The sequence below is a fragment of the Euprymna scolopes genome, chromosome 23, assembly GCF_053919585.1.
Source record: "Euprymna scolopes isolate OS-2025 chromosome 23, ASM5391958v1, whole genome shotgun sequence".
In the NCBI taxonomy this organism is placed as follows: Eukaryota; Metazoa; Mollusca; class Cephalopoda; order Sepiida; family Sepiolidae; genus Euprymna; species Euprymna scolopes.
In genome coordinates, this window is record NC_136504.1 from 83,056,547 (window position 1) to 83,083,234 (window position 26,688).

Below are 26,688 nucleotides of genomic sequence, written 5' to 3' on the forward strand. Positions count from 1 at the left end.
AGAAATTTTAATAATTTATTACAAATTCTAATAATTTATTAGAAATTTTAATAATTTATTACAAATTTTAATAATTTATTACAAATTTTAATAATTTATTACAGATTTTAATAATTTATTACAAATTTAATAATTTATTACAAATTTTAATAATTTATTACAAATTTAATAATTTATTACAAATTTTAACAATTGATTTGTTTTGTTTTTTGGGGGGTTTTTTTTGTCAAAAATAGGATATCTTTTAAAATAAAAAGAATTGTAATAAAAATATTTGAGTCATACACAGATGTTTTTGCTTTCACCCCTATTCTCTTTTTCATGTATATCTATGTATATTCATATTTAATTATTTTTAAATTGATTACAGTTTTTAAGGAGTAAAAATTATGTTTTAGTTTTCAAATTAGGTCACGATTATCATCCGTCTTTGGTTAACTGTAAAATAAACCTCAATTTTAGTGTAAGCAAGCGAGTGGAATTCGAAGTATTAGATCATAACAAAATTACTCGTTTTCTCATGATACTACAATTTACGTATATATATATTAGTGTCGGAACGATTAATCAGAATCGGAATCGAGAATCGGAAATATCAGGGGTATCGGAATTGCTGTCGGAATCGAAGAATGTGTACTATTTTCCGATACCAAAAATGACTCTTTTGTCTTTTTTTTTATTTTGTTTTGTTTAAAGCGAAATGCTAGCAATAATGATAAAATAATACATATTTATTGATTTTTAATTAATAGTAAAACTAATATTTATAGATCACCCCTTATGAGTGTTTTCTTATGCGTGATAAAATATCTGCACATTTAACAAATGTTTTACGATAATTAGGAAAAAATAGCATAGTAGTTTTCATTCATTTTGCAATATATTGTTTCAGTGAGATAAAAGTTCCTATTTTTTTAAAACAGTATAAGTATATTTCTTTCAAGCAAATAGCAGTTTTTATTTCATGATCCCTCATTCTGTAGCTAAAAAAATAGGAATTTAAAAAAGAAAACAAAAAATGGTTAGTTTACATTGTTTGGATTTGCAAATTTGCTTAAGTTTTAAATTTTGATTTGAATTGATGTACTCTATAATTTTAACCCATCAAATTATCCCTTGGGATAATTTCCTTGGCAAATTCACAACATTAATCTGATTTTCATCTCACTAATGAATTTAGAAAAATGCCAAACATAGACTAAAAAAAATCATTACTTTTGTTTTTTCGTTTTTTCTTCTTATACTAGGTGTACATCTCTTTAACTATTTTTTCCATCACACAAAGTAATTATTTCTAAAGTTTCAAACTCAATAAATATATACGAAATTTTTCAATAATTTTTTTAAAAATTCTTTAAAATAATATCGATTAATTACCAAATTATTTATTTTATTTGTTCAATTTTTTTAGAAGGGGGTGCAATTTATCTATGTAAGTTTAATGCAAAATGATCCCCTTGGAGTTTATACTTCCAGGTGAGGTGGGGGAATTTCTTCACCACGCTAAAAAGTTTGCAATTTTTTTTTTTTTTAGAGAAAAACTCTTCGATACCAAATTCTACTTTTCCTTATACGTTAATTACGAGTTCAAAATAATAGATTTCTTTGTCTCCATTTAGGACGATCAAAGGCTTGGTTCGGGTGAAGGCCGGTTTTACAGAGATCTTTGTGTAGGGTGTTTACCCATCTCAACATCAGTCTTCTCATCACTTTCCGTCGACTTCTAATGCAAACTTGAGTTTTGAAATAGTGCTGTTATTGGCCGTCAGCATGTTTCCAAACTATTATCTCATCAGCAAACCAAACAAAATAAAATACAAAATTCTTAGATTAGTAACATGATCGTTTAGCCATAATGGTAAAAGTGTTCGCTAGTGAGCCGGGATACCTGAGAATCATCAGTCGAGTCATAAAATAGTACTTGATGCCCTTTATTAAAGCAGTATGATAAGGATCAAAGGCAAGGGAGATAATCATCGGAAGGGAGTGGCGTTCTTCCTTACATCTTAATGTAACAGCTAATGAAAAGAGAGCTTTTGGGTCATACTTAACTATCGTCGGCCTCTTAACTTTAACTTTATTTTCCAACTTTTAGTAGAAGTAGTAGTAGTTTTCTACGTTGGGTTATCTTTAAATGTCTCCTCTTCCTCTTCCCCCTTCACCACCTTCTTCTCCTCCTCCTTCTTTTGCCCTACTCAAAATTCTGAAAAAAGATTTTGTAAAGGGAATTTTTTCATTGTTTTCATTAAAAAGTGAGCAAAAATTAAGTTAGAATGCCAAAACAAATTTCTAACTTAATAGGTCTCGCACTGTTTGCTAAGCTGAAGCCCCTGGCATATCGCTGCAGTATTGCACTCCTGTGCTTGTTTTGTAACTACTTCAACGAAATGTGCTCAGATGAACCTACTGTACATATAACACCTTCACCCAGAATGTAAATACCCTTGCCCTACCGATGAACAACAAAATAACACCTCTTCTCCATAGATACTGGAAGTGTTTCTTTTTTAATAGTTAGCTTTCTGAAACTTGCTTGCTTTTGGAATTTCTTTTTCTGCTCCCTGTTTCCCTAACCGTACCAATGTGCAAAATTTTAGATGTAAAGGAAACAAGTACCTTACTGCTGAACTCCCCACCCTTTTAAATCTGGACCCTATCACAGTAACCTCGTCAGTGGCAATATGACTTGTTTGGGGTGAACATAAATAAAAAAAAAAGCGAATTTACATTAAACGTAGATAATATCACACCCCCACTCACACATGCGCACATTTCCAAAAATTGAACAATTTTTTTAAAAAGTTTTTTTTTTTTCTAAACTGAAACTTCAGTGCTTAATCGATAATATTCCATTGAATAAAAATATCAGCAAACATTTTTGGAAGGAAGGACGATGTATCATATATCTGCCTCCATTTTTTTTATTTGTTATTATTCTATGCTTTTAAACTATCCGTACATATTTTCAAACAGACTGACGTCTACAGGCATCATGTCAGTAATTTGGTTTATTTGTATGTATATATATATATATATATATATATATATATATATATATATATATATATATATATATATATATATATATATATATATATATGTATATATATGATTTTCTGAGAGAATTTCTCTTTGGGTATTTTTTTTTGAGCTTCTACAGGTGAACAGTGATGTCCTTATGTGCCGGCACAGCCTACAGGTGGCAGGGTTGAGGTGGAGATTGCCTGATCAATCGTTATGGTTTGATGTTGGTGATTACCTGTAAAAAGATGAAATACTGAAATGATGCTTGAAGACTTGTCTGTTTAAAATGTAATCGATAAAACAAAAACAGCACAGGGGAGAAATATGCAACAAACAAACACACGCATACGCACACACACGCGAATGCATATACACACCACCACCACACCATCATATACAGAAAACAAAAAATATCTTCATTTATAGATAAAATATTCATTTAATTAAACAACAGGAAAGTCATTTAAAAATAAAAAATGTAAACTTTTTTTTAAGAATATCGCAATAAATATTTCGGATATTATTAAAATCAATTGTTAAAACATAAATATCCATCTAGTAATCAAATTTATATAACAATTTGATTAACACATTTTCGGAAAAAAAAAGTTTAATTTGTTTGGTTTGTGGTGTAATTTTTATCATTTCTGCACATAAAAAATATTTTTGAAATCCACTCAATAAAGTTTAAGAAAATTTCAATAATTCTAATTGAAAATATAAAACAAATGATTTATAATATTCTAAATATATTAGAATTAAACCTTAATAATAAAAGTAGCATGAAGATAAAATATTAATATATCTTAATATATTATGTCATTAATAGAAAACTATACCTATATCTATCTATCTATCGCTCCATCTGTCTGTCTCTCTCTCTCTCTCTCTATATATATATATATATATATATATCTATATATATATATATATATATATATATATATCGTTGGAACGATTAATCTGAATCAGAATCAGGGGGAGGTAAACAGAACTTTTGAGGGTATCAGAAAAAATCGTGCCTATTTTCCGATGCCAAAAATGATTCTTTTAATTATATTTTTTTAAAACAAAATCTTCCACTGCTGGTAGTAATGATAAAATAATAAATATTTATTGAATTTAAACAACGAATAAAACTAAAATCTATAGATAATCCTTCACAAGTGTATTTTTACATTTGAAAAAATATCTGCATACTTAACTTAATATGTGTGTGTGTATAGTGCCTGAAACAAATAGCATATATATATATATATATATATATATATATATATATATATATATATATATATATATATGAGAGAGAGAGATGTTATTTGTTTCAGTCACTCTGATGAGTCGTAGACGGCGAAACCCGTGGCAGTGGATAATTATATTTTAAAAACAATATATATATATATATAATTGTAATTGTAATAACAAACATCTATGCCCACTCAGTAATGAATACATCCATAAAGATGTTATATATTCATACTCAATTACAGAGCTCCCACGTAATCTTCCCAAAGCAGACACTAATATTTCGTCTTCAAGTTATCCTTCTTCTCATCCTCCGTCTGATATAGTTACTAATCCAATATACTACTCGAGCAGCCCCTCCATCTACAATCATACAACTAGCAATAATAATAATGAGAATAATAATATTTCTCCTAACAGCCATCGTAACACTAACAACACTCATTATCCCCTCCAAAATAGTCCTCATACAATCATTGTCCCACAATTTGTTGAACACTATGAACAAAATTTAAACTATTTAACTCATACAAATCAGCAAATTAATATTAATATCAGACCTCGAGCTTTTAATAAAGTACATACATATATCAGCGCTACTTCAACATTAATTAAGAAAAGAATATCAAACCACATTTCTGCTTTTAACAACCATAATTCTAATAATAACCAAGGAACTTCTCTAACCACTTTAATTAAAAAACTTAACTTTAACAATATCCCCTTCTCAATCAAATGTACTATCATAAAAAAGTCTTATACTCCAGGCTCTAAGTCATGTCGCCTCTGCACAACCGAAGCTATAACTATAATTACTTCCCTTCAAAGTAACAATATAATAAATTCTAAAAACGAACTGATCTCTTTCTGTAAACATAAGTCCAAATTTAATTATGGTAATTTTGAAATTACATAGTTATTACTTTAGCCTTTCAGATAGATATATAAGTCTTCTTTAACTTTATCGTTTTTTCTATATACTTTCGTAATACTTTATAACTTAATAATCCTATATTTTCTTCTTTATTTCTCCTTTGTTTGGCCGGTATTTTATCTGCAATTACCGTCTTAGTCTTTAAATATTCCTATCTACCCACACATCTATATCCTACATGTATATTTACTTATATTTTACTATATGCATTTACTTACATACTTACTTGCTTGCTTTATCCTGAATTTGCAGATACCGGCCATACTCCCCCCTTAAAATTTATTATTGAGATGTCTAAAAAGAAGTCTGTTTTACTTATTCAAATTAGTTGTAATTTATTATTAACTATCGGGGGGTTGTAGGTGTGTGTGTTGGCCAGGTGTTTGGAGGTGTAACAGGAAAAAAAAGTTTTAGTAGAAAAGTAGGCTTGAACCCCGAACCTTTGACGTGGAGATGGAAACGAAATGGAAAAAAAACCCTGGGACCTAGCCATCTCGGCCACAAAAGACGGAAAATGAAAAACCTCTTAATTTAACGTTTATAAAATGAAATTAACAGGTGCGAGAACCTTAAGTCGCGTGATGTTTGACCTTGAAACATGACGCGGCTGCAAGCCAAGTTTCGCTTGTTTTATACTGAACACCGAAAGATACACCGGACGCTCTAAAAATCTGGAAAAAATAAAGCGTGAAAGTCGGGCAAATTTAATAGACAGGCGACTCCCGTTCGTAACTCATACATATTATCATTTAGACGTGATATAAAAAGGTTTAAGAAGGAATGAGCCGAGCGAAAAGATCAGCAAAAAAAGCCTTTTACAGACATACACTAAAAGCAAACACACATGATGATTGCTGCATCTTTCCAGATGATCGCCGTCACACTGAGTTCCTCCAATCTTGCCGTCCATGCCATCTCAGATGACTCTGCACCCCTGCCGCAGATTTGCACATCCTGAAGCAGATGTGACACACAAATTGACCAATTTCCATCGAGTTGACTTCCTCTGGATGTTGAAGGGTATTCCTATGAACAATCACATTTCTTCTCAGACCAGCAGTAGACTTGCAAACATTACTGCATGTCAAACAGATCATTTGGTCTGTACTAATAGGTGCAAAGTTGACCTGAACAGGAGTTTTGTGCGACTTAAGGTGGTTGACGTAGCCAGCTTTTGACAAAAGCACTCCAGCTCTGTGTATCATGTCGCACTTCCAGCTCTGTGTATCATGGTTGAGACCATCAATAAAACCTTTGCGAAGCTTTCGCTTCAGATTACTGTGGGCCTGCTTTCTTTTCTCTAGAGCGTCACAACTCTCACGTACAAGCTTTCTCCACTTTGGCCTTTGCAGAGTAAGTTCTTCCCATGTGTCGATGTCGATTTGTAAGACTTTCAAATTATTCTTTGTAAAGTCCCTGAACCTCTTTCTAGGCTTGTGTTGAGGGCGCTTGCCATTTTCCAACTCCCCGTAAAAAATTTGTTTTGGCAGCCTACAATCTTTCATTCGAACCAAGTGACCCACCCAACGCATGTGAGATCTGATTACAAAGTTCTCAACACTAGAGCAACATGCTCTCATGAGGACTTCAGTATCGGGTACTTGTGCTTGCCACTTGATGTTTAAGATACGTCTCAAGCATTTTAGGTGAAATCGTTCAAGCCATTTAATGTGCCTTTGATGCAATGTCCAGGTCTCCGATGAGTACAACAATGTGGTCAGCACACAAGTCTTGTAAACGCAGATCTTAGTCCAGTCTGTGATGCCACGATCAGACCACACTCTCTTTTCCAGCCTTCCAAAAGCAACAGATGCCTTCTGAATTCGCCTGTGGATTTCAGTGTCAAGACAGCCATCCCTCGACAGAGAACTACCAAGGTACACAAATGAATCAACTACACCCAGTCTAGCACCACAGACCATGATGTTTGGCTCCACGTATGATTGGCCCGATGCAGGAGTGAACATCACCTTTGTTTTAGAGAGACTAATCCTCATACCAAAGGCAGTGCAGGAGTCAGCAAAGCTATTCATTATATGCTGCATATCAGTCTCAGTGTGTGACAAAAAAACAGCATCGTCTGCATACAGTAACTCTTTGACCAAGACATGATGTAGCTTGGTTCTGGCATTAAATCTTCTAAGATTAAAAATGCGACCTGTGGTTCGAAACTTTAACATGACACCCCTATCGCAATCACGAAACGCATGAGCAAGCAGAGCAGCAAAATATATAGAGAAAAGAGTAGGGGCAGGAATATCACCTTGTTTGACACCATTCTCAACAGGGATTTCATCAGACAATTTTCCATTAAATGAGACTCGAGCTTTCATGTCCCTGTGCAGTTTGTTGACTATTCTAACAAAGGTTGGAGGACAGCCTACTTTCTCCAAGATTAGCCATAGAGCATCCCGGTTAACCGTGTCAAATGCTTTGGTTAGATCAACAAACACTTGATACAGTGGCATCTGTTGTTCAATGCATTTTTCCTGGACTTGCCGGGCTGGAAAGATCATATCCATAGTTCCTCTGCCAGACCTAAATCCACTTTGTGATTCCAGAATAGCATTAGGACAAATATCCTCCAGTAACCTGTTCAATAGAAGTCGTGCGAGAACTTTTCCAACAGCTTCCAAAAGCATAATCCCACGGTAGTGGTCACAAACATTCTTCTGTCTCTTTCCCTTAAACAGGGTCACCAAGACACCATCAACCCAGTCTTGTGGAACAGGAGCACCCTGCCAGATCTCCTCAACAAAACCAAGGATAGCATTAGCAATATTCGCACCTCCAGTCCTAAGAAGCTCCACCGGAACACCATCCAAACCAGGTACCTTTCCACTGCTGATTTGTGCGATAGCCAACTGCACCTCAACCAGATTAGGCAAACGATCCATTCTGAATATGCAAAAAGCAAATACACATACATAATACATACATACATACTTACATACATTTTCGCTTTTAAATATATATGTAGATTAAACAAGTTACTTATCACTCAGCTATCTTTTTTGTCTCCATCCGCCCCCTTTCTCTCCGTGTTAAATAATGAATGCATAGATCTGCTAGTATAGATTTTAGCACATGTGCATGAGTGCGATCACAAACGATCATGATTCCCCGGTCTTGTTAACAGCGCATAAGGGGATAGGAAATGTTGTTGATCAGGAAGCGTTCAGCTCATGATCGTCTAACGATTAATAAAACCAGTGACAGAATGAATCCCTGATAAAATCTCCCCCCCCCCAAAAAAAATGATGCACAAAGTGGGGTCCGGCGCAGCTGAGGCTCAAAGCAAATTCAAAACGTCCCCCTCCTAAATATGATGTCAAATGACACAAAAATGAGAAGAAACGATTTGATTTGTGGTAGACTGGTTTGGCTTTTTGAAACAAGCGGTGATACCTTATTCAAAGTTAATCATCAAAGTGATAAAGGTGTGTTTGCATACTCACAAACATGCTGTAAATTAGATGGCAAAATAATAAATCTCTTTACTCTGTATAAAGAACAATAATACTTCTATATAATAATAATAATATAGTAAAAGGACTTATTGCTTTTTATTGCACAAGAAAAATATCGTAAGAGATTATAATTTTTCGATTGATATCAAAGTAGAATAAATAGTGGTAGACGTTGAGACCTAACACACACACACACATATATATATATATATATGTGTGTGTGTGTATGTATGGCACCGTTATATATAAATATGTCTGATTACTTAGATTAAATTAAATGATTTAACATGCGGCAATGACAAAATATATAGTGTACACACACACACACACACACACACACACACACACACACACACACACACACACACACACACACATATATATATATATTGAATTCACGTATTCACATACACGCATATGCATGTGTTTTTGTGTGTGTGAGAGTCTAATTATTTACATTAAGTTGAAATGATAATGATTTACAATGTGATAATACAAGCAAAATTTATTATGAGAGAAAAAAAAAAGAAAAATCCAACGAAATGAGGATGTTAATGACAGACGATAATGAAGGAAATGACAGGAATAAAATATGAATAGAAAATGTTTGAAAAAAATATATACTGAACAGTCGAAATAATCATTTTCAAATAAAACAATGGTTTAATAATATTCAAATGGCTTCTCTTTTTTATAACTCATATTTAACGGGTTGAGATGTTTTTATTGTCACAGATTCCGACGCGACATTCATCAGGATTCATTTTTATCATTTGTGTTACGCATTCTCATATCCATAAGAGAAACTTTGTGTGTCGCGAGTTTGTCCGTGCGTCACGCATTAGTTTGGAACACCCCTTCCATAGCTCAACTTGCTGATTAAATCAATGTGTTTTATTTTAGACGCATTCAAAGACCTACATGTAACCATCATGCGATCTGTCACATTTAAGTCAGAAATAGAATTTTCATCAATCTGTCCGCTGATGTTATAAATATGCATCGTCGTCAGTCTGTCACACTTTAAGAGTTCACATAATGTGATAAAAATGGTTTTATGTTGTTGCTACTTGTAATGAGGAAGAATTTTAACGTAAAATCTATTTAGCAATGTGGATGTAATCTGAAGAAAAACACATTTGACATGATCTTCACAAATTGGAGTCTTATGGGATGCTGCCATGTTTTTCGTCGTACTCAAGATAAAAATGTATTAAAACGATCGTCCTTTTTTTTCTATTACTGTGTAATGCAAAGTTATTGATTTTTACCCCAAAACGTTCTTAATCTTAATATCACACTGTACATGTCACAAGTTTGAAATAACATTTTCACTAATATGCCACGCTTAAGTTGTAAATGCACTTTTTATTGCTAAATAGAGGTTTAATGGACACATCTGAACAATATCCGCTACTGTTTTTGTGCCAATTCATTATTTTTGACTTATAAGAACATGAATTGTGTCCAATCGAAAATTAACTTTTCCCTTCTTTTTCTTCTATCAACCCCTACCCATTTTTTTTCTGAACGTTTCCATTTTTTTTAAATTTCACATAAATCTTCATAATTTTTATTACAGAAAATGCCTCAAGCAACATCAGTCATGAATCGAAATAATAATAAAATTATGCTAAATTTTAAGCAGATTGCTTCAGTAACATACAAAATATTATTCGAATTATTCCTCGCATTAGAATCTTACAAGAGGTGGTTTTTATTCATTTTTTTTTTAAAGTTTTACATAAAAATAAAATTAAAGAATTGCAACGAAAAATTATTCGTAAGCAATTTATGACATTATTGAAATAGACATTTAATATTGTGGCAAATAAGAGAAAAAAATCAAAATCAAAATTATATATATATATATATATATATATATATATATATATATATATATACTTGCAGGCCGTCTGGCGTTGCCTGGACTTGCCCGGTGTTGCTAGGTCGCAAAATACACATAAATATTATATTTTAATGATTGCAGAATTCAGATTTATTTAAAACAGAAATACCGTATGTATTAAACATAACGTAAAAGTCCTTTAAAAATGAAGAAGAAAAAAAAGCAAGAAACTGAGACATGTGCATGCAAGTATTATGTTTTTTTCTAACTAGTTCACTTATTGTAAGTAAAAAAAAAAAGATTGAAATTAAAACAGTGAGTCAAGTACAATAACCATTAGTCTAGCTTGACATGATTTTTAAAAAGTGTTTTCAAACCATGCGCAGTTTTAAAACAGTTGACAAATAGATAAAAATTTGACGACCCCCACGTACCAATTTTTAATTTTGACCCCTTAGCACCCCGCTTTTTTTTTTTTAGATGAAAACCGATTAAAAAGTTTTCCACATGTCTAAATATTCTATATGCCAAGTTTCATGTCTGTAGATCAAACATTATTTGAGTATATAGGTTGAAAAGTGTCTTCACACATATATTCTCACTTTTATAGATATATTATGAGTATTTGCTTTAGCGCGAATAGAGTATAATTGTAATAGGAAACGTTAGCTAAACAGAAATGTCAATGTTTCATTCCAACGGAAATCATCAGGTAAAATGCATTGATGTATGATTTGCGATTGAATATCTAAGTAGTTTAGAGCTACTTGACCAATCAGACTCGTTGGTTGTATTAACCACTCTAGGACTAATATTTCTAAGGAATACGGTTGGTTAGCTAGAGTTAACGTTACTTAGGTATAATAGCAATTGCAAATTGCTTGCTGATTACCTTAAGGAAAGATACTTAAACGTTTGTATAACATCGATACCAAAAACATTATGATTATATATATATATATATATATATATATATATATATATATATATATATACGGGGTTTTTTTTATATTCAAAAGTAATGGACTAATGAATTCAACGAGGTTGTTAGATAGTGCTCAATAAAAAGAGCTGATAATACTTGTTTATTGTTATATAAACATGCTCACATCCCGCTGCTACAAATAGCCACTTGTTTCAATCAAACAACAGATATCATCAGGCAGCGACTTGACTATTCAAAAGTTCAATGAATAATAATGATTATTCACTTATTATAATGAATAATAATGATTATTCATTGAACTTTTGAATAGTCAAGTCGCTGCCTGATGATATCTGTTGTTTGATTGAAACAAGTGGCTATTTGTAGCAGCGGGATGTGAGCATGTTTATATAACAATAAACAAGTATTATCAGCTCTTTTTATTGAGCACTATCTAACAACCTCGTTGAATTCATTAGTCCATTACTTTTGAATATAAAAAAAAACCGTATATATATATATATATATATATATATATATATATATATACTACACTGAAGAAGACCGAAGGATCAGTCAAAAATATGTACTTGTTAAAAAAGTTTAAAAAAATTTTTTCATAGTAATATTTTGTATTCCTGCACGTCACCAACAGAAAACGAATAAAGAAAAGTTATAACCTCTTATACTTTTCATATTCGTTTATATATAAGTCGGTCACTTCACTTAAGCTTGCATGTACAGATGATGATGTTATAATCATTAGATCACTGTGAGCGGACGTCTCGACATTTAATAATAAATGTTTAAATTTCAAGTGTCTTTTTCGCGCGTTATCTGTGAGGTTTGTTCCTTGCTAATGGATTTAGCAATGGCTCCATGGTCCGGTTCAACTTTCCTGACCGTCTGTAATCGTGACACCTGTTACCGATGATTCCCGAAAGTATATATATACTTTTAATATTTATTAATGATTTCTTACCATATTATCCAATCAAATTAACGTTTTGTTCAATCCAACTAGACAAACTTTTTTCTAACCAGACAACGAATGTTTTAAAATTGCTAAATCCAACCAGACAAAATGTCTGTCGTCAGGGTTCCTGGGAACACTGTTTAAGACGTCAGTATGTTTCTCGTATCCAATGTCGTCTGTGTTATGGCTCGGTACGTCAAACAATAATTAGAGACGTCGTAGGTGAAAACATACGCAAATACGTAACGGTGAACATTCCCTGCAAGCATATTAAATTTCAATTAGACAGTGGGTCGGATCTTTCAATAATAAATTTCAAAACGTGGAAGAAATTACAAAAACCGACTGTGCTAAGAACGAATAGAACGGCGACGGCCGTCAATGGCACAAAAATTAATTGTGACAGTGAATTAATCACCAACGTCACATTGCTGAGAAAAATGAAAAAAACTCAAAATGTATGTATTAAAAAATAGTGAGAACCTGTTCAGTTCCGATAGCATGGCTGAGTTTCATCTGTGGGATCCTTCTACATCCACATTTCATAAAAAAGCAGAAACCCATCCAGTGGAAACTGGGAAACTTATAACCAATTTTAAAAAAGAATTCCCAAATGTATTTTCTCCTGGCCTTGGGAGATGCACAAAAATGGCCTCGGATTTTAAGCTGAAACCGGACACACAACCGGTGTTTTAAAAAAAAAAAAACGTAATGTCATGTTCGCATCTCTGAACAAGATAAATCAGGAACTAGACAGATTAGAAAACATCGGTAAAACATGGTTAAAATTGAATATAGTGAGTGGGCTGCTTCAGCTGCCTACGTAAAAAAGGGTCCGATGAAATCCGCGTTTGCGCTGACTTTTCGACCGGACTCACGGGTCGTTAGAAGACTACCACTATCCATTATCCAGTCAAGAGGAAGTGTTCACAAAATTAAATGACGCCGCCAGGAAAAAAACAAAAGAATATGTCCAATCTCAGTATATAAAACAAAGGATTATTTCTAACAAAAGAAAATGAAAATGGCACACTACAGGTCCAAAACGAACTGGCTTTTCAGAAACAAGAAAAATTACCCCATAGACTATATAACAGATGCGGCGAAATGCATTGGGAAAAAAATCGGTCTATTTCGAAAAAAAAAATGTCAAAACTGTTGCAAACTTGGTCGAAAATTAAAAAAAAAAAAAATAGTCAGGTAGACAATATTTACTGAAAAGACTGACGGGAATTTACTCAAAGATAATTTAAAATACTGAAATTACAACTGAACACGAATCCGATGTGTCAATTATAAATCTGCATTCGTGGCGAAAACTTAACAAGCCGCATTTGAAAAAAAAATGTTTAATTTTTCACGTATAGTGACTGGAAATAAAATTGATTTTATTGTGGAAATATTTTTGTCAGTAAGATTTAAACGAGGTTATTAAATAGTTAAGAGAGTTTGCTATAAAAATCTTCAAATCTATTTAGTTTGAATTGAATCAACTGCTGCCCAAACAGGCAATGCGATATGGAACCTCCAAAAGGCATGTCAGAACCAAGCCGCTCCGACAGAAAAAGAAGGACAGAGACCCCTTGCTGGTCTGCCCCCAAAAGAAAAGATATTGATTTCACAGTCGGAGAAATCAGCTTGTGAGGGGGGATGTTGTGGGGGAACCACCTCCAAATGGACTAATCCATCATCCATATAAACTTTACTCATAGCGATCCCAGGCGGGGATTTAATTCCAGAGCGACCCTTGCATGCTCGATGAATTACCAACACTTTCTGTTTTTAACTTTTCTGTTGTTTTCATGCAATACATGTTTTAAACTGTTCTCCGTTGTTCCATTCTTCTTGTGGCTATTTGCGAACCATAACAGTTTTAAATGGGATGATCATCTTTAGTTAGCTATCTTGTAATTATATTCATGCAGATATTGTACATGATTTATACTTGCGTAATATTTGCGTAAAAAAGGTTATAGTAAACACAAACCTCTTTCTGTATATATTTATGTATGCGTATATATATTTGTTTAAAAAAATTGCCTACTAAAATTATGTCTACAAAATGAAACTTAATATATATAGGGCATTCAAACACATGCGACATTTAATATTTGGGTTTTAATCGGGGAAAATCGGTGCAATAGTGTGAAAATTATAAACATTGAATTTGCCAGGTGAATGTCGAACGACAGCATTACGAATATGTATGTGTAACGTAATAGCTATTGGTTCATGTTTTAATTTTTAGCATTGCGGCAGGCATGTAGTCATAGCTCAGGCGAAGGAAAAAGTAAATCGTAAGCTAAACGTTTTGGTTTCGATTCTCGATGGTGACGCATGAGTCATTTTTTAAAAACTTTTTAAATCATTACTATATGTTCTCTCTCTCTCTCTCTCTATATATATATATATATATATAATAAATTCTACATTAAAAAATATATTTAAGCATATTTTACGACCGGGCAATGCCAGGCGGCTTGTTAGTATATATATATATATATATATATATATATATATATATATATATATATATATATATATTGTAAGACGGCGAACATCATGAAACTTGGAATATAGACTTTTGTCATTTATTTGTTATATGCTCTGAGCTTCATAAATTAAGGATTGGTATAAATAAAATAGTATAAATAATATAAGTTTACGTGTCTGTGTGTCTGCGTGTGTACATTTTCCTACGCAATATATACTGAGATTTAGGAAAAATCTTGGGGATCGGTTTTCGGCCAGAAACTGTGCTGCTAAGAGGTCAAAGTTCAACGATTTGGCCTTTGAGAACTCTACCAAACTCCTCCGCCAATTCTGGGTCTAAACACTTGAAATTTTAGATATAAGTTCCTTGGACATGGATCTAACTTAATAACTTGATTTGAGCCTAAAACAATAAATGTTAAGGGGCCATAATAGCGGTAAAAGTTTAAAAATTTGACCTCTGCGGTCTCTACCAAATTACTCAAACAATTTCCGGTCTAAACATTTGAAATTTTACATAAAGGGTATTCAGAGATAGAGCAAGTTTTTTAATCGGTTTGGGTCGAAAATATTTAGTTACCAATATATAAATGTATGTATGTATGTCTGCATGTCTGCCTAAAACTTTCGACAGAGGCGACGGATTTTACCAAGACTAGTATCGTTTTCAAGTTCGACCTTTCAGACGACAAATATCGAAAAATTGGCTAAAAACATTAATATCTTCACCTTCAACTGGGCACTTTTCTACAAGGGTGTCGCTTTTTTTCGCCGATATTTTTGGAAGCCATCCTCTCCTTTCGATTGTCTAGCCTTAATTTAAGCATAAGTCACTTCCGGTTAGGCGGTGGTCGTAACAGCAAAGACGTCAGGTTTTTCCCCGTTCTTTTCCTTCTTCGCGGTACCGGTTCGAGCCTGCCTTCCTACTACCTTTTTTTTCTGCTCAACATACACATCCAAACACCCGGGTAACGCCGGGCCGAAATGCTAGTATATATATATATATATATATATATATATATATATATATATATATATATATATATATACGTACGAATGAATTCGAAAAGAAAACCCCATTAAATGATAACGATAATAATTCAAATCAAGTCATTGAATAAATATGTTTCTCAAGATAAAATTGAATATGAATAAACATAAGTAGAATAAAAATAAAAATGAATCATGCATTCATAACACAATAAATAAAACCATTCAAAAGTTGTATGTGTGTGTGTGTGTGTGTGTGTGTGTGTGTGGAACTATAAGCATTTAAAATGTGTGAATAAAATAAATAAAAATAGATTTTGATAATTAGAAATATTTTAAATGAATAACATGTAAATTAATTTTAAAAACATCAACACAAACATTTATATGCATTTTTTTCTTGTGGAAGTCGTTTGACGTAAGAAGAAGCAAACCATACAAATGTATAGGCTTTAAAACAACTAATCCTGAAAGACACACAACAACAAAGTTCAATCTTCTGGACTTCAAAGAGGCTAACCAAAATGTAAACCCAACAGAAAAGGAATAAGTTACCAGGCTGAGTCACAAAAGGTTTTTTTTTTTCAAAAATCTAAATGTAATGTCAAGTGACGTCAACATATTCTGCTCGGAAAGATGCGTGAACCTTAATTGATTAATATCAACGCTAGAAAAAAACAAACATCAAATTTCTTTTCTTCACAAAACATCATTTGAAGGAATTTGTTTTTACGTTCAAATTATTGTACTAATGCTTTAGCATATTCGCAAGATAAACATTTTGAAGCCATGCAAGATTTTATAAACATTTCAGTTGTATTCTTATGGGGACTTTATCGACAAATAAAATACATATTAAGACATTATTTTTTATTTCAAATATTTTAAAATATGTTTATTTTTCTTACTTTTTTTTATTTGGATTATTCAGACTACTGTTATCAACATGAGTGTTATTTTTACAACGTTTCAGTCGATGTAACTTCCAATAATTTCCAGGCGTATCTTATCGAAATTGCAAGGACTTGTGGCGTAACGGGATAAAGTACTTGGTATATTCAGCTGTAATTTTTTTTTTTACAAGGGTATCACCACTTATCAAGGCCCAAAGGTCACTCGAAGATAAGTTTTAATGAATACAAGGTGAATGTGTAGCAATCATTAATGGTGTAGATTGGGTAGAATTGGGATTATTTAAGGGGATGGCTCAACAAAAACTTGTTTACATTGGACTTGAAGGCTACCATATTGTTACACTCTTTCTAGGTTAAAGGTTCAATCTTCAGTGCGAGCGTTACTCAAAATACAACTGCATATTACTTAGGACTTTATGGTTGACGAAACGAGTGCATGCTACCTCCGTCAATTATTTAGCGTTCTGATCGAAATTCTGTGCAGATTCCCGAGTTTAACATTTGAATAAGATGCACGTGAAGAAGGTCTGATGTTATATCAATCGAAACCTTGTAAACATAACACCCAGAAATGAGAACAGTTGTCTGGAAACTTCAAATAATATAAAATATGAAACCTAATCAGTGAAGGTTGAGAACATGCATTGCATAGAAATAATATGAAAATTGTACGATTGATGTGTAATATGAGTTTTAAAGACATGCTTAGTTTTGATGTGAATTATGAGTTTTAAAGACATGCTTAGTTTTGATGTGTAATATGAGTTTTAAAGACATGCTTAGTTTTGATGTGTAATATGAGTTTTAAAGACATGCTTAGGTTTGATATAAATTATGAGTTTTAAAGATATGCTTAGTTTTGATGACCGCTGAGGAAGATTAATTCTGTACAGTATCGGGATATGTGTGTAGAATAGGAGACTTTGATAGTATGGGCATGTTAAAAGAATAGATAAGACTTATTTAACAGTTCACATAGGAAGGTTAAGTAAAACATGGGAGAAAGTGATCTGAGGGAAAGGGGGATAAATAATAATCTGACCAGATGTAGGCTATTATGGAAGTCAAGTTTTTTAAAGCTGTTTAAACGCATGTCAGCATGTAAAACAGACATTAAACCGAATATGACGATGATGATAATATTTGAGAATCTTTTATTTTAATCAATAATCTGATTTAAATATAAATAAAGTAAACTGAAAAAAAATTGAGTTTCTGAATTTTTGAGATGAGGATTAATAATTCGTATTATTTGGACTAGTATTCATATCCTGGGTGTTATTTTCACAATGTTTCGACTGATGTTGTGATAGCATGCTCCCTCTCGACGACACTTGACGACACTCAATGATCTCAACACTCAGGGCCATAGTTGCTTTCTCCTTCGTCTTTTCTTCTCATCTTGGCTGTGTCGTCATCTCTCACCCATTGACTGTCGAGGATGGACACTGGTCCACAAGGATAAAAAATAAAACAACAGAAAACAAAAATTCCGACACTATCTACAAACATCCGTTGTACGTTGGGGGGATTGGTGACACGATTGACTCTCTAACGTTCATATCTTAGTCGGCTATTGAGGCCACTTTTTTGTCAGTTGACGTCAGCTAATTTTGGCCTCCTAATGCTCTCCTGATCAGGTCCAACCACAACCTGCCTTAAACTTGAAACTGTTCTCAACTGTCACAAACTCAAAGCTGTCCGTAAATTGTCCCTAACCGTCGTAAACTATCACAAAACTCGCTCCCACTCCAAAAGCTGTCTGTAAACTTTCTGCTTTAACTTTGTTCTGCTGATAAAATGTTCCTCATTTAATTATTGTTTTTCCTCTTTTTATTGATTTCATAACAATTTTTTGTGAGTGAGGGAATGTCCATAGTATCACAATGTAACCTCAAACATCCTTGTCGAACTCGGGAATCAAGAATCAGTGGCTTAACAGATGAAACTCTAGGTAAAATTCAGTTTTAAGTAACACTCTTCTGGGGGTTCAATCCTCAGTGCAGGTAATACTAAGAATACAATTACGGATTACTTAAGACTTATACCCGGTCACGCCTGACAGAAAGATAGCATGCTATATATGGGGAATAAAAAAAGAGTTTTGTTTGAAATTCGGTGTAGATTTCCAAGTATTATAAAAAGATTTCCGAGTAGAAACGTCAAGAAAATAATACTCAACATTAGAAATTTAGTCTGAATAATCCAAATAATAAAAATTAAATTTTCATAAATATTTCATCACATAGATCCCATAAATATTTCTTAGAAATTTTGTTTCACCGTTATTTCTGAATTCATTCTGTTTATGCTTGAAATGAATTACATTAGATCTATTTAAATGTTATTAGGCAATTTGTTCTAAATCTCATTTAAGATTTAAGTTTTGAAATCTTTTTTACAAATAAAGATTCAGTGCAGAAAAAGATCTTTTAAAAAAGTGTGTTTCATGTCTAGTAATACTATTTATTATTTTGAAAGTAACAAAAGGTTACAATTCTTCTTTTAAGTAATTAAACCAAAGGACTATAACATACAAAGACAAATATCTTCTTTTTTTATTGGCGTTTCATTCCTAACAAGGCACAGGGCCACTTAGTCGTGAGGGGCTAATATTTGGAACCAGGTTGCAGGGATACTATTCATGGGTTGGGCAGCGAGGTGTCGGTTCTACATTACACTTGAATTTTTGCATGTCAGTACATCTAAGGAAACAGGGGCCAGGGAGGGAATTCCAAATTGCAGCAGTTCGAGGGAAAAAAGCTATTCGAGTAGATGGCTTTACAGTATTTAGGGATCTCTACAGAAAAAAATGAAGCTACATATTTATTTACTGTAACCACCCTAAGAGGTTAAAAGTTGCAGTTATAGAAGATGGTTTCATGTCATTCTGTATTTAATGTAGACTGTTACCAAATATTGAACTAAAAAAATACAATTTTGCAAAAAGAATTTAGATTGCTTTTTTTTAATTAAGACATCATGTAGGGATTTCTAAGACATTATTAAAAGACTAAAATATCAGTCACCCATGAGTTCATTTCAGTTGTATTCTTATGCTGACTTTATCGACAAATAAAATACCTATTAAGACATTATTTTTTATTTCAAATATTTGTAAATGTGTTTGTGTTTCTTACTTTTTTATTATTTGGATTATTCAGACTACTGTTATCAACGTGTTATTTTCACAACGTTTTAGTCGATGTAACTTCCAATATTTTCCAGGCGTATCTTATCGAACTTGCAAGGACTTGTGACGTAACGGGATAAAGTACAATCACATATTGTCACGGTTGACGTTAATATGTTGTTTTGTTGGATTTTCTCGAAAGGGATGTTTTATCAGTGTTTGGGTCCTTCATAGTTTCTTACTTCAAATATTGAAATGTTGCCGGAAATGTTATTTAAAATTATTTAATTATAATATATATATATATATATATATATATATATATATATATATATATATATATATATATATATATATATATATATATAAGCATGTGTTTATGTTTATTATTTGTATGTATAGGATTTACTCTTAAACTAATTAAACGATTATTATGAATTTTGAAACACAGCAGTTAAGCATAAGGGGCCATAATGTAAACGATATTCAGTTTAATTTACTTTCATATTCTATTCATATATGGGTGTGTATCCATATGTTATTTAAAATTTATAATGTATCCGCATATTATGACAATTATAAGATTTTGTATCACTAAAATCGTTTCTATACTGTTCTATGATTCCAAATAAAATTCATGGGACGTTAAAATTATGATCCGATTGATCCCAACATTATAGAAATACGTCGAATCAAGTTTTTCTATTTATTATTTGAACAAAATACTTTTAAGACAGGTTGTAAAGAATGGAAACAGTTAACAAAAATAATAGCAAAATTGAGCCAATGATTAAGTGGTCATATCATTTTTGACCAATGAAAAAGTGAAAATTAAACTAATCTGCTGAAATAAAGTCTAACCTGCCATAGATGAGAAAAAATGAGATCCAATTTCAGCACACCTTTCTTTCAGACAGTACCTTCTCCCTATTGTATCAAAAACAAGTAGATAGGGTAATTTCATTGTTGTTTCATGTGGCAACTCTTTTGAGGGAATGCCGAGGGGGAGTATAATCAAATCGTTCCTTGGTTCTGTATTGATTATCTTCACACTAAACTATAACTTGTATCATATATTGTCAAGGTTGGGGTGTAGATAATACTATGAAAGCAAAGAGAAACACGAATTTACAAACACGTTCCTATCATATAAAAGAACCAATCTTTTTTTTTTATCTCATGCATAATACTGTGAAAGAAATCTGAAAATTCTTGCAATACAATCAAGTTTCCTCTTTTAGAAACCAGCTAGTCAAAGAATTCTGACAAATGTATAAACTGGATCTTGGCAGGAAATATTCCGGATGCATTTTAACCATTCTTACTCGAGGGGAAAATATCTTGCAGGCTGCCATATATTACTTTTTTTGTTTTATTAAAAAAAAAAAAATCCACACGAAAATCTTAGCATAAAGGATTTAATTGATAAGCAATGACTTATATATCCCAATAGGCCTTTCATACCAAATAGTTTATTGACATGTGAAATACAACGTTAGTCAAAAGAATTACAAGTGTTGAAGAAATGAGTTCTAAGAAGTGTGATAAATATATTTTCACCTTCAAGCATTTTGTTTTGTTTTTGGTTTCAGAAAAAAATTCCATGTTCAAAAATATGTCGACATTAAATATACACACATCAATGAAGAAAATATTTAAAAACTTTATGTTATATATGTACATATTCTTGTGTTTGCGTGTCAAAGCTATATATATATATATATATATATATATATATATATATATATATATATATATATGTATATGTGTGTGTTTGTGTATACATATGCATATATACACACATATATATGATTTATTTATATTTATACAGACATGTACAAGCTTCACTGCAGTGGAACGACAATGTTTCGTCTGTAGTTATTAATAATATATATCTTTTGAGGCAAAAACTTTTCTTTTAGGTGTTCATATTAATAAAACAATATGAACACCTAAATAGAAGGACTTATTAGTTATTATTCTAATTGTTTGTTATTAGTTATTATTATTATTATTATTATTATTATTATTATTATTATTAAAAGATTAATACCAATTTTACTTAATAATTTAATGTAGCTCCATGGGCTGCTATTCAATTATCAATAAAATCCTTGTAGTTAGGATATTTGAAAACAAATTCTGAATTGACTAATTCTTTTTATACATTTAAATGGTGTGATGTCACCGGGTGTCATCACGTCTTTCGTTTATAGAATCATCTGTCCAAGACATGATACTATTCATAAATATATGATGTATTTTTCATATTGAATTATTTTTATTTTGCTAATTTTTTCCTGCTATATATTGTTTGAATGAAATTTATGAGGGAATTTTTAATTATTACAGCAGGAAGTTATTTTCTGTAATTATTCTAGTAAAAACGTGGTAAAAAATAATTCATAGCTCATAGCGATGTCGTTTTGCTTAATTATTAGAGTTTATGATTTGATGGGTCAGCATTTGAATCATTTTGTTGTCAGACAGTTTTGACGTTATTCATAAGACGTGATGAAACTTGTTGATTTCATGTATTGATAATGCTTTATTCATTGGAAATTGCCTTTTTTTTTCCTAATTATAAATTCTAGCATTTAGAAAATTTTCTCATTTACTTACTATTTAAAATTATTATTGCTTTGTTATGAACATCTGCAATGTATTGATTCAATTGAACTGCGTTTGTTTTATGTAAAATCAAAGTGGCGTCTGATTAATGTTTGCTGCAGTTTCAAGTTTAGTTAGAATTGCTGAAGGATAACTAAGAAATTTTTAACTTGAATAGATTCTTTATTTTTTATGGTATCTTAATAGAAACTTAACATAATATAATAAGACAATGAATATTTGTTTGCAAAAGAAAACAAAAATGAAAAAATTGGTTCATGAAAAAAATTTAAATGGTTTCCATTTTCAGTTTTCTAGAAACTTTTACTTGTGGGTGTACCTATTTACAATGCCTCCCCACGGGACAGAGTTAGATACCAAGGTCGTTTTTTAACGTGGAGAAAAGGTACAAAAATAAAAATTGTCTCGGTCATGAAGGATTTCTCCTCCACTGAAAGAGAACCAGAAATGGAAGTGCCGCATCTGAAGCACAGATACTACACTTTGATCTTGGCCAAAAAGCCAAGCCACGAAACATTGTGGGTGTATCTCAAAGAAAAAGTTTACATCAACAAATCTGAGACTTTGCAGAAATTAAAGTAAAGGAATGAAATTTGCGAATTAATTCGTAATTGAGTAATCCTGCGATTCGTCTTGGAAACGGAACGAATTTATGAATCTGAAATCCGAAATACGTCTCGAATATCAAATCAGTAAATACAAGACTTACTGCTACATTCATAAAATGTTGTAAAATATTTTAATAATTTCGGGAGCAAATCGCTCCTTCTCAAAAAATAAAAAAATAAATAACAAAAGTGGAGCCAAGTGACGAATTTTTTAGTCTTAATTTAATTTTTGTGAGAGTGTTAATGTGTTGATGTAGTTCAAAATGGAGATATTGTATGACTTTTTCTAAATTAAAAATAGATTTTATAGAAAAAAAATAATCAAACATTTCTATTGGGAACTGCATCAACATATTAATACTCTCACAGAAATTAAACTCTTTCTACATCCTCTGAAAAATCACTATGTAAAATAAGTAAAAATATTGACCATGCCTACCACCACTGTTTTCACATTCAGAAGAACCGACTGATAAAGAAATTTACTTGGTTGCATAATAAAAACTTGCAGTTGCATATATATATATATATATATATATACATATATATATATATATATATATATATATATATATATATATATATATATATATATATATATATATATAAAGCTGAATGTGTGTGTGTGTCTGGTCACGAATAGGCTCCTATATGGTTGACTATTTTAAAAAACTGATTACATATAATAATAGAAGATGTATCGAGACACAGGAATGGGTATGTTTGATCTGGCAGAACGGTTCTTCATTAAAATTGTGGGGTCTGCGTTCGCGCCTGGTCCACAAAGTATGGAAATAAAAATTAAAAAATTAAAAAGAAAAACCTTTACAAGTGTTTTTGATATGGATGTATATAAGAATACTTTGATAAGTATGTTTTAACTTAAGTAGGAATGGTATAATAAAATTGTGGGGTCTGCGTTCGCGCCTGGCCTCCATATAATAGAAATAGGCACACACTTTAATAAAGACTTTTGATATCTATCTGCGTAAGTATACTTTGGTAATGATGTTTCAGTTTGAAGAAATATGGTATAATAAAATTATGAGGTGTTCATTCGCACCTGACCTCCATAGAATGGAAATATGTCACAAAGTTTAACAAGGTTTTTTAATATAGATCCAGAGAATATTGTGATAAGTGTTTCAGTGTGAACAGGTATGGTATAATAAATTATGGTATTTATCTATTTTATTTTTACTTTCATCATATTTTGCTTTAGTTTTGATACCCCCAAATTCAACCCAAATTTACAACCCTTCCTTTTCATAACCTATCAGACTTTCATAACTCAGAGTCCATTTTCTGTATGCCGTTTTTGCACCCAGTCAACGACGGGTACTTTAGCTAGTGTATATATATATATATATATATATATATATATATATATAGAGAGAGAGAGAGAGAGAGAGAGAGAGAGAGCGTTTATGGATTAATATAAACATAAAAATAATGAAACAAAATCAATTTCATTAATAAATTTCGAGAAATCATTTATCAATTCTAACCTATTATGGAAATCTATATAAGTCAGAATTTAATAAACAATTATGGAAAAAATAATAGGAAAAGGCTTTATTTCAAGTAGTTTTACGAAACACACCACCTGTTCCTGCTTATTTTTTGTGGCGCCTTCGTATAAACTAATCGAGATTCAGTTGTTCCATACAAATTTCTGGCCATCGGAAAGAAATAAAATCATTATTTTATCTATGTATTATTCCATTAAAATATAACAGCACAAGACGTAAAAAGAAATGAATTAAAAATATATAAAATAAAACTATTTGGAAAAAGAACAAGACCTGACAGTTTTAGAATGATTCCATAACGGTAAATCAAAATTCAGTTGCAGAAGCAGGAAATTATTGCTTCCAAGGAAAATAACATAAAAACTAAATATATATTAAAAAAAGGTTAGAAAAATAATAAAATCCATTGGAGAAAATTATTTTTTGTTTTTCTAATATTCACATACACACGTGTATTTATTTGCTTCACGTTTTCTATTTAATATATAAGCTTGCTTGAATATATTTAACTTTTCGTAAACGAATGTATTTCTTAGACAAACTGGATACCTCAACATATGAACTGAATTCTTTAAATAGTGATAAATCTAAATTCTAGTCATTTCTGTCAAATATAAATGCTTCTCACACACACACACATATATATTATATATATATAGTCTTTGAAGGTTTATATATATATATATATATATATATATATATATATATATATATATATATATATATAGTAATTTATAAAATATATATGGCGATTAAGCTACACTGAATATTCGGCGTTTCATCCACTCTAGGATTCGTCAGGCTTATGCGCATAAGCCTGACGAATCCTAGAGTGGATGAAACGCCGAATATTCAGTGTAGCTTAATCCCCATATATATTTTATAAATTATTAACTAGCTCTACCTACGTATTGAGCACTTTTGAAGTGAATACTTAAAGTTTACGCATAAATCTATACTTTCGTATATTAATTTTATGTGAGTAAATGAAGTAGTTATATATATATATATATATATATATATATATATATACATATATAAATATATATATATATATATATATATATATATATATATATATATATACATATATAAATATATATATATATATGTGATGAAAATTATGGAAATAATATTCAAACATGATGAAGGGATGAAAAAGGAACGAACCAAATTAAATGTTCATCAACGTTTCATCTCTATTTCAAAACTTCCTCGGGATGAATAATTTGAAAAAAATAAAATACCAGTACGATATTTGAAGATATATTTGTTGTGTTTGTGATGTGAAAAGGATGTCATTGTACTATTTCAGAACGAAGAAAGCTGTTAGCATTCAAAGTTTATGTTTACAACGACATATACACTTTGATTGCTAACGGCTATTTTCGTTCAGAAATAGGAAAAAGACATTAATTAAAATTATTACAATATTGTCTTCCTTTGTTTATTATTGTCTTGTCTAATTTTCTTTTACCTCAGTGTTTTCAACTTTTTATTGCATTGATACAAACTTCAATTGCTAAACATACTATGCAGAATACTTCAAACAAACTACAACTCATATATATATATATATATATATATATATATATATATATATATATATATATATAAGGCAAAGAAAAAGCAGAAATATAATGCTAGTTATCAGTCTACATATTTTAATTACATATATATATATATTAAAATATGTAGACTGATAATTATATATATATATATATATATATATATATATATATATATATATATATATAAATTATAAGGTAAAATTAAAAGCCAAGAACAATGCGAGATTTTTTTTTATATAGAGTAAAATTAAATGAAAACAAAAGAAATACATTTCTTTTTTTGTTGTTTGTTTTTTTCTTTTTCACACAAATTTTAACTCTAAACAACAGTAATTTTTTTTTTCTGTTGTATTCAATGGTGTTATAAATCTCAATATATTTCAGACCTATTAG

General features: G+C 31.1%; 1 long non-coding RNA gene across 1 annotated transcript in view; it reads right to left on the reverse strand.

Annotated features, from left to right (window-relative positions):
- Nucleotides 1–214: 214 nt before the first annotated feature.
- Nucleotides 215–26,688, reverse strand: part of LOC145246042 (uncharacterized) — a 344,239-nt gene continuing 317,765 nt past the window's right edge. The window contains exon 2 of the long non-coding RNA XR_013863067.1: nt 215–3,259. This is a non-coding gene — a long non-coding RNA (uncharacterized LOC145246042). The remainder of the gene's footprint in view (nt 3,260–26,688) is intronic.